General features: G+C 43.1%; 1 protein-coding gene across 1 annotated transcript in view; it reads left to right on the top strand.

The window, feature by feature from the left end:
• Positions 1–8,960, top strand: part of SFMBT2 (Scm like with four mbt domains 2) — a 234,767-nt gene that overhangs the window by 96,161 nt on the left and 129,646 nt on the right. The window lies entirely within an intron of this gene.

Here is an 8,960-nt window from a genome sequence, read left to right as displayed (position 1 = left end):
GTGTGCAGAAACCTGGTTTGACTCCTGAGTCTTAGGGTGATCTCAGGTGTGCTCGTTTTCTTGTTTGTATGTGCTTATGTGCATGACACAAAGAACAGAAGTTGGGCTTGGATGTAAAAGACATGCAGAGGATGGGAACTCCAGTATGCTTTGTAGTATCACTTAGGAAATACCTAGCTCTGTGTGTCAACATAAGTATCGATACAAGCCTCGTGTGTCATCTATTCGCTATTGATCTTGTTCTAAAAAGCGTAAGCAAGTCACTGCCTTTGTGCGTGATGGATCCCGTCGCGTTAAGACTGTTCTTGCAAAGGTGAACGAGAGAGATTGGCATTTTACCACTATATAACAGGTGATCAATTTTATAATAATGCGAGGAAGCAGGAGTAGAAGCTAAAAATGAATTGGCTACCCATCACGGTTCACATTAGGGATTATTTTCCATAAGGTAGATTTCCTTTGTTGGTCCCCTTTTGTTGGTGTTTGAAGATGTGATCATTAGCATTAATTAGCATTAATATCCGACATAGGGAGAGGCAGTTAAGGGATTAGAAGGCTAAAAAGTATCACACGCTCTGGAAGAAATTTTTCTTCCAATTTTAATTTCTGAAATTAATAAAATATTATTAACCACGTGGTTTTTATGCCCATGGCCATCATTTTGTATCCGAGATCTGATGTACAGGTGTATTAAAAGTTAAATTTGGATTGTCAGAAATTTGTGTATAATTAAAGCATCATTTTGCAATATTTCATACTCGTTCTTCTAAAGGAAGACTGAGTATGTTTATATAAACATTTTTATAATATTTTTTTATTATGTTAGTCACCATACAGTACATCCCTGGTTTTTGATGTAAAGTTCCATGATTCGTTAGTTGCGTATAACACCCATTTGAATGCATTAAAGAGGGAGCGATGGAGAGCATTATCGAAGAATACTTCACTCTTCACCAGCGTTGAGGCCCGTACCCCTAGAGCAGTAGGTGCCAGGAAGCCTTTTCTCATTTAATGCTTACAACCGCCCAGTGACGTCGTCCCCATGAAAAGTCACGTATGACCTTATGAGAAGCTAATTTCAACACGGAGGAACTCTCCCCCTCTCATTCCCAATATTGAGGAAAATTCTGAGCAATGTGTAGAATGTTAAGTTGCAGAGGGCTTTCTTGTTAGGAGTCTGTGGACATACCGACCAAGGTTTTAATGATTATAATGGCCTAAATAGTACCTGTTTTAGGGACTTAGACTATTCTGAGGTTCACACCACTCACTGTTCCTATTTCAGCTGAAAGCATCACTCTCTGTCGGCTCCTTCCAATGGTTCTTAGATTGTGCTTTTGCGACATCCTGCTCTCCAGAGCAAACTAATAATATTCCTTTTTGTAATTGTTCAAGTGTATTTATCTAACCTAACGAGTCCTGGAAGGTTAAATCGGGACTCCAGTCTACAGATGGAGAGTGTCAAGTGTGTGCGCACGCGTGCTCGCCCGTAAAGATAATTTTTGTGGCATTCTTCACGAGTTAACATCTTCATCTACATTGTATTTATTCCTGAAGATAGGGATGCTTTTATCTGTAATGTGGTCCATTGCACATAGTAGGAGCTTATCCATCCTGTTGACCTGTTGAGTCATTTTGTGATCTGTCCTTCTGTTTGTGGGAACAATTTAATTTGAACCTGTTTGAAAAATCAGGGTAGATGCTTTCCTTTGAAAACATCCAAGGGAAAGAACTTTATAGTCTTTTATTCTTAATGGTTGGTGTAAGTGCTTCTGTTAATAATTCACGGTTCACTGTTGGCCATTTCTTTTCTTTAGCGAAGTCCGTGCTGAAGAATAGCTTCCTGATAAGTCAGAGGCTGCTGCCTGACATCTTATTGTAAGGCCCAGTTCTGCTGTGAGCCAGGAATTTCTGTGGATGGAGCACTCTTACTTATCTCTTCTTCCTCCAGAGACCACATTAAGATGCTAGTAAAGGAAGAAAACGTACATAAACCAACAACAGAAAGAATTGAAGAGAGACCAGTGCAGAAAAGAAATTTCAAATAGTGTTCCTGCAGCTTGAAAGCTCACGAAGGTTTGGTGACTGTCAAAGCTTGGTGGGGATCGCTGCAATCCCGCACTTGGTTGGGGGGGGAACTTGGAGCCTCTGCAGTGCTGGGTGGGTGGGAGTCCCAGGTGGGGCTGGGAATGGCAGGGTTTAATGGGGTGCCTGTGGTCAGAACACTTTCCAGGCTCTGTGTCCCCCACCCTGTTGGGACAACCGAGGACTAGAGACCACGTGTATCCTCTGGGTTCATCGCTGCAGAAACGGATGAACTGTCTGGGGACCACAGGAGAGGCCAGTTTGGGGGTTTGCTTCCCAGATGGGAGTTACCTAATGCCCACTCCGAGTCACAAGCCCCTGCTCCAGGACAGAGTCTTCCCTTCAGGTTTTCTGTGGTCTCCAGTTGGAGTGTGATGCATGACCATGAGCCACCAGATACCCCAGGAGAGCCTCTGATAGAGAGGAGGGAGGTAAACCACAAAACAACCTCCCCAGAGATGCAGGGCATACAGGTGGAGAAAATCCTCTGGTTACTGTATCAAGAGGTTTTGAAAATGACAGAGAAAGTTCTAGAAGAAGGGAACAACCAGAGAGCAAGACGGAACCCAAAATATGACCGAAAAAATAAATTCAGAGAAGCTTCGGTTGGAAGTAAGTGGAGAAAATTGCCATGAAGAACAAAGAAGCCTCCGTGTGTTTTCACTCTGAAGATAGGGGAATGCTTGGCTTTTCTTTTACCTAGAGTAGATCTGAGTGAAAGTGGCTCACTTTCCGGTGAGTGGAAAGGCATGATGCAGCCCGTCTTCCCCGAGGACCTGTCTGTGCAACCTGGTGACACGGACAGAGAGGGGAGTGTGTCCCTTTGACTTCAGCGCGGGTCTCAGTGTTCAGGGTCTGCCTGAATGGGTAGCTCTCATGGGCAGCTTTGTACGGTAGACCAGTGTCCACAGCAGACAGCCTCCTTGAGAAGTGAGGAATCATTAAATTCTCTGCGTTTAAGTGAGCTCGTTGGGCCTAGAAGTCCAACACGACTGGTGTTTTCCCAAATCCTGAAAAAAAAAATGATGATGATCTTCTGCCTTTTATTTGGAACCTTTTTTTTTTTTTCAAAGTAATTAACACCCATCATGGGGCTCGAGCTCATGACCCAGAGATCAAGAGTCATGTGTTCTCCTGACTGAGCCAGGCAGGTGCCACCCTATTTGGAACCCTCTTTATAGATAGCTCTGTAATGCCCATAATGCTGTTGTGGGATTTGGGGGCCGTCTCTGAATGTCTTCACCAACAAGCATGCGTGTGCGCGTGTGCGCTTTGTTTTTCTGAAACTCGTGTTCATGATTGCTTCCTTCAGTGAGAGACGGGTTCCTCCCCAAAGCGAGGTGTTAAAATGAGGAATGTAACTTGGATTTTTGAAAAAGCTTAGTTGAATAAAGTATATATATTATCTATGCTAAGTCTATATAATATTAAAACTGAATAGAATCTTGAAAACATGTTCATGAGAAGTTTGGACAAAGATCCTGATTTTATTCTTCTTATGAATAAAAAATCTTCTTGTGAGGGATTCCTGGGTGGCTCAGTTGGTTAAGCATCTGCCTTTGGCTCAGGTCATGATCCCAGGGTCCTGGGATCGAGCCCCACATTAGGCTCCTTGCTCAGCAGGGAGCCTGCTTCTCCCTCCGCCTCTGCCTGCTGCTCCCCCTGCTTGTGCTCTCTCTATCTCTGTCTGTCTCTCTGACAAATAAATAAAATCTTTAAAAAAAGAATCTTCTTATGAACTCCTAGGATTGTCTCTGTGTAAGCTAAAAACGTGGAAATGATTACAATGTTATGGGCAAACTTTTATCCATCTGCTCTGTTTTCATTTTAATCATTTCTTTCTTGCTGTAGAGTTCGCATTCAATGTTGTTGGGTGTGTGGTATGTTGCAGGTCTTCCGAAATTCAATGCGTGAATCATCTGATGGAAAAGATAATGACCACAGGGCAAGGCATTGGTTATCCTATTTGAGAAAGATGGTTCTTACATCCATGATAGTTGATTTTGAGTCTTTGAGGAGAGATGTTCTGTCGTAAATGAAAATTTATAGTCTTAGAATTTCTTTCTTTTTTTTAAAAAAATATTTTATTTATTTATTTGACACAGAGACAGCCAGCGAGAGAGGGAACACAGGCAGGGGAAGTGGGAGAGGAAGAAGCAGCCTCCCAGCGGAGGAGCCTGATGCGGGGCTTGATCCCAGGACTCTGGGATCACGCCCTGAGCCGAAGGCAGACGCTTAATGACTGAGCCACCCAGGCGCCCCTGTAGTCTTAGAATTTCTAATTAGAAACTTATGTGGACCCCCAGGAAAGTAGAGATCAGCTTCTTTTGCAATGAATTCTGAGGAATTTCTAGGCAATTTTTATTGTACTAAAATTTAACTGAATTCAACATTACTTAAAATAAGCGTGTTGACTGAGAATTGTAGACTTGTTAGGCATTTTTTATATATATAAAAATTTTATATATATAAAAATATATATATATAGCGGTATTTTCTGTAACAGATTTTACATTTGAACATTTAGAGTTTTGAGAACTAAATGTTGACTAAAATAGTTTTTCCTTTAAAAGTCACAGTATTTGGGACGCCTGGGTGGCTCAGCTGGTTAAGCATCTACCTTCGGTTCAGGTCATGATTATCCCGGGGTCCTGGGATCGAGTCCTGTATCGGGCTTCTTGCTCAGTGGGGAGCCTGCTTCTCCCTCTACCTGCCGCTCCCCCTGCTTGTGCTCTGTCTCTATCAAATAAATAAATGAAATCTTAAAAAAAAAAAAAAACACCAGTATTCCTGAGGACTGTTTCCTTTCTACTTCTTAATCAAAAGCTGTTGGTGTATCTTTACAGCTAAGATACATTTTTTCAGGGAGAGTAATTTGACCAGACATTCTGTGGCACATCAAAGATGCTTCAGAGCCTGGCGCAGAGACATTAATGGATAGTTATAGGGCCTCTGGACTGGAGGGCTCACAAGGTATAAATTTCAGAAGCATCTCTAGTGTTCTTTTACTGTAACTCAACCCACTTCAATTTGAGCATTGTACGATGTCCTCGTAGGGTGATGGTTTATTTAAAAATTTTTAATTTAAATGTTCACTTTGATCATGTGGATGTTAGAACCAACCCTTAAGTGAACAATTGAACTTTCTTCCTGTAGTGGATATGGACATAAAGTCTGTCGAGTATAGGACCATTTTTCACTCAATTGTCCTGATTGTCATTTTTTGGTAAAGAACTAGAGAATGCATATTTACTGGGTATACTTGTATATTGTCCTCATCTTGAAATTTTTGGCTAAACAGTCATTTTCATATTGTCTGTATCATGCCTACAGTTTAAATTACTGATTTATCCGTATGCGAAATCTTTGAGAATCATAGATTCCTGTGGAAAGGCTCCTAGTAGGATTGGCGGCTGCGTACTTGAGTTTGAAGCTGGGGGTGACCTTTGTATTTTCTATGACCTTGGGAAAACTTAATTGGGAGCATCACCCATAGCACTGTTAGGATGATCACAAGACACAGAGTAAGTTAAAGTTATGCTTGTAAAGTATAAGGTGAATACAAATCTTTTTTTTTTTTTAAAAGATTTTTATATATTTATTTGACAGTGATAGAGACAGCCAGTGAGAGAGGGAACACAAGCAGGGGGAGTGGGAGAGGAAAAGCAGGCTTATAGAGGAGGAGCCTGATGTGGGGCTCGATCCCACAACGCGGGGATCACGCCCTGAGCCGAAGGCAGACGCTTAACCTCTGTTGCCACCCAGGCGCCCCCCTGAATACAAATCTTAATTCATTTGTTTTGTGTGCCGTTGCCTTTTGGTCTTCTCAGTAACTGTGGCCATGCAGGAGGGCTGTCTCCGTCTGTTCACCTGCTGTAACTAAAATACCACACTCTGCAGGCCTTATAAACAACAGAAGTTTATTTCTCAGAGCTCTGGAGGCTGGGAGTTCAAGATAAGGCACCACCAGATTCCACTTCCTGGGTCAGAGTTGGTTCACATGGTGGGAGGGTTGAGGAAGCTCTTGGGGTCTCATTTATGAGGGCACTAATTCCATCAGGAGGGCTCCACCCTCGTGACCTCCTCTAAACCTAATTACCTCCCCAGGGTCCCACCTCCTGATACAGTTGCACTGAGCATTAGGATTCAGTATGAATTTTGGGGGGCGGGGGACAGAAATCGTTTAGTACACAGCAGGGGGTTAATTTAGAAATGGGTAGAGCATTGAAAAATGGCAGCTACACTTTCTAATGACAGAAAAGGACACAGTAACAGTTCTGCCCCAAATATATGTATTACCTTATGAGTGTGTCTGTTGAAAATAAGGAAGAGGGTATTTTATTTGAGCAAAAGGTCTAGTGGTAGAAACTGATGAATTATTTGTGAATTTCCCTGATGGCTAATGATTTTGAACATTTTCTCATGTGTCTTTTAGCCATTTGTATGTCTTCATTGGAAATGTGTCTGTTCATATCTTCTGCCCATTTTTTGATTTGATTATTTGTTTCCCGTGTATTGAGTTTGAGAAGTTCCTTGTAGGGAAATTCAAATCAAAGCCGCATTGAGATACCACCTTACGCCAGTTAGAATGGCAAAAATTGACAAGACAGGAAACAACAAATGTTGGAGAGGATGTGGAGAAAGGGGATCCCTCTTACATTGTTGGTGGGAATGCAAGTTGGTACAGCCACTTTGGAAAACAGTGTGGAGGTCCCTTAAAAAGTTAAAAATTGAGCTCCCTGTGATCCAGCAATTGCACTACTGGGTATTTACCCTAAAGATACAGATGTAGTGAAGAGAAGGGCCATATGCACCCCAATGTTCATAGCAGCATTGTCCACAATAGCTAAATCGTGGAAGGAACCGAGATGTCCTTCAACAGATGACTGGATTAAGAAGATGTGGTCCATATATACAATGGAATATTACTCAGCCATCAGAAAGAACAATTATAGAACATTTGCAGCAACATGGATGGGACTAGAGGCGATAATGCTAAATGAAATAAGTCAAGCAGAGAAAGAATTATCATATGGTTTCACTCATTTATGGAACATAAGTAGGAAGATCGGTAGGAGAAGAAAGGGAAGAATGAAGGGGGGTAAACAGAAGGGGAATGAAGCATGAAAGACTATGGACTCTGGGAAACAAACTGAGGGCTTCAGAGGGGAGGGGATGGGGGAATGGGATAGGCTGGTGGTGGGTATTAAGGAGGGCACGTATTGCATGGTGCACTGGGTGTTATACGCGAACAATGAATCATGGATCACTACATCAAAAACTAAGGATGTCCTGTATGGTGACTAACAACACAGTAACAAATTATTATAAAAAAAGAAAAATGATGAATGGGTGAGTTGCTGCTTGATAGGCAGGACCATGATTATTGCATCATATGGCAGAAGCTGGACTTTGCAGCCTTGTCTGGATCCCCTTCGTGTTGCCTGAATTCTTCCACTTTGATTTTGCTCTTGGTCTTATGATCCTTAATGGGAGAGGGAGGGTTATTGACTGAGATGCAGGTTGGTGATGGGACTAGCTGGTGTTGCTACTGTTTGCCCTTCTGTTGGCAGTCATGCCAATGCACGTTCGCTGTTTCAGTCTGGAATTTGTGGGAATGAACAATAATTAGTTGGTGAGAGTGTGTAATAATTTAATATACACTTACAGCAAAACAAGAGCTGCTTATTAATTGCCTGGTATGTATTTTCTTTAATCCTCCTAGCAGCTCATAAGCAAAAATGTTGTTAGCACAGTCGTGCTGATGAGGAAAGAGTATAAGATAATTGGGGTAAATTACTCAAGGTTATAGCCAGCGATGGCAGAACGCACGATGGAGCCCAGATCTCTCTCGTGCCATCACTTTGCTTTTCCCTCTACACCACTGTGGCCTTGTTGCCTTCTGTGATAACTCTGTTCCTTGAGGTTTGAGGGAGAAATTGTTGCATCCTGCCTTTGCAGAACCCAAGCAATGTGCCAACCAGTTGAGTCTGGAACCTTTCACAAAGGCAAAGTATTGGATGTGTTCTAGGCACTGCTCACCGGCCTACTGGCTCTCCACGTGATCTGCAGAGTGGGTGGGCGGACAGGAATCTGGGCCATGCTGCTCGTGTGTTGCTGGCTCCGTGAAGCCTGTGATGCCCCGGGAAGACTCAGGGTCTCTCCTGAGCATGGACGTCACCTGGTGAAGCCTTTGGAGATCCATAATTTGGGGATGTGCCAGGAAGTTACCTGTTTCTCTAGTGTCGGTTTCTAAGCACTTGGAGATTGTTGGCTTCCAACGTCTGAAATTTCTTTCTTCAAAGATGTCTCGGATACATTCTTTCCTTGCTCGCATTGTGGTCCCCACTGTTTGGGGCCCCATCCCTGTTGTTCTTGGAGAGCTGTAGCAGCTTCTCACCTGGGTTTCTCTGCCATTAGCCTCTTTTATTTCCATTCAAGCCTCTATGCTATTTTCAGATCCGTTTTATGCAGAGATTTCCTGTTGATTCAATGTGCCTGCTTTGTGGGCTGACACTTGGCGTTGTTTCCCAGGGTCCTGCACTCAGACCGGGCAGGGTGTCGGCCGGGGACTGTGCTGCCTTCGTCCCCTTCCTCCCTTCCTGGGCCAGTCTCCTCTGCTGTGTCTCTCAGTCAGAAAGTCCCTTCTCCTCTTCTCTACCTGCAAAATCCTTCCGTGTAATTTAGAGCCCACTGTTCTTTTTCCACCTGGAGGTTGTCCTCTGACTTCTGTCCGTCACTGATCTCTTCCTCCTTGGGCACCCCCCCGCCCCCACCGAATTCTGTGCTTTACGATATCTTTTTTTCGCTTACGGAAGTTTCTGAGTAGATTTTCATTAAACTTCAGGGCCCCCTATTCTTTAATCCCTCTGATG

This window comes from Ailuropoda melanoleuca, chromosome 15 (assembly GCF_002007445.2).
Source record: "Ailuropoda melanoleuca isolate Jingjing chromosome 15, ASM200744v2, whole genome shotgun sequence".
NCBI classification, from domain to species: domain Eukaryota; kingdom Metazoa; phylum Chordata; class Mammalia; order Carnivora; family Ursidae; genus Ailuropoda; species Ailuropoda melanoleuca.
This window is presented reverse-complemented; position numbering and strand designations above follow the sequence as displayed.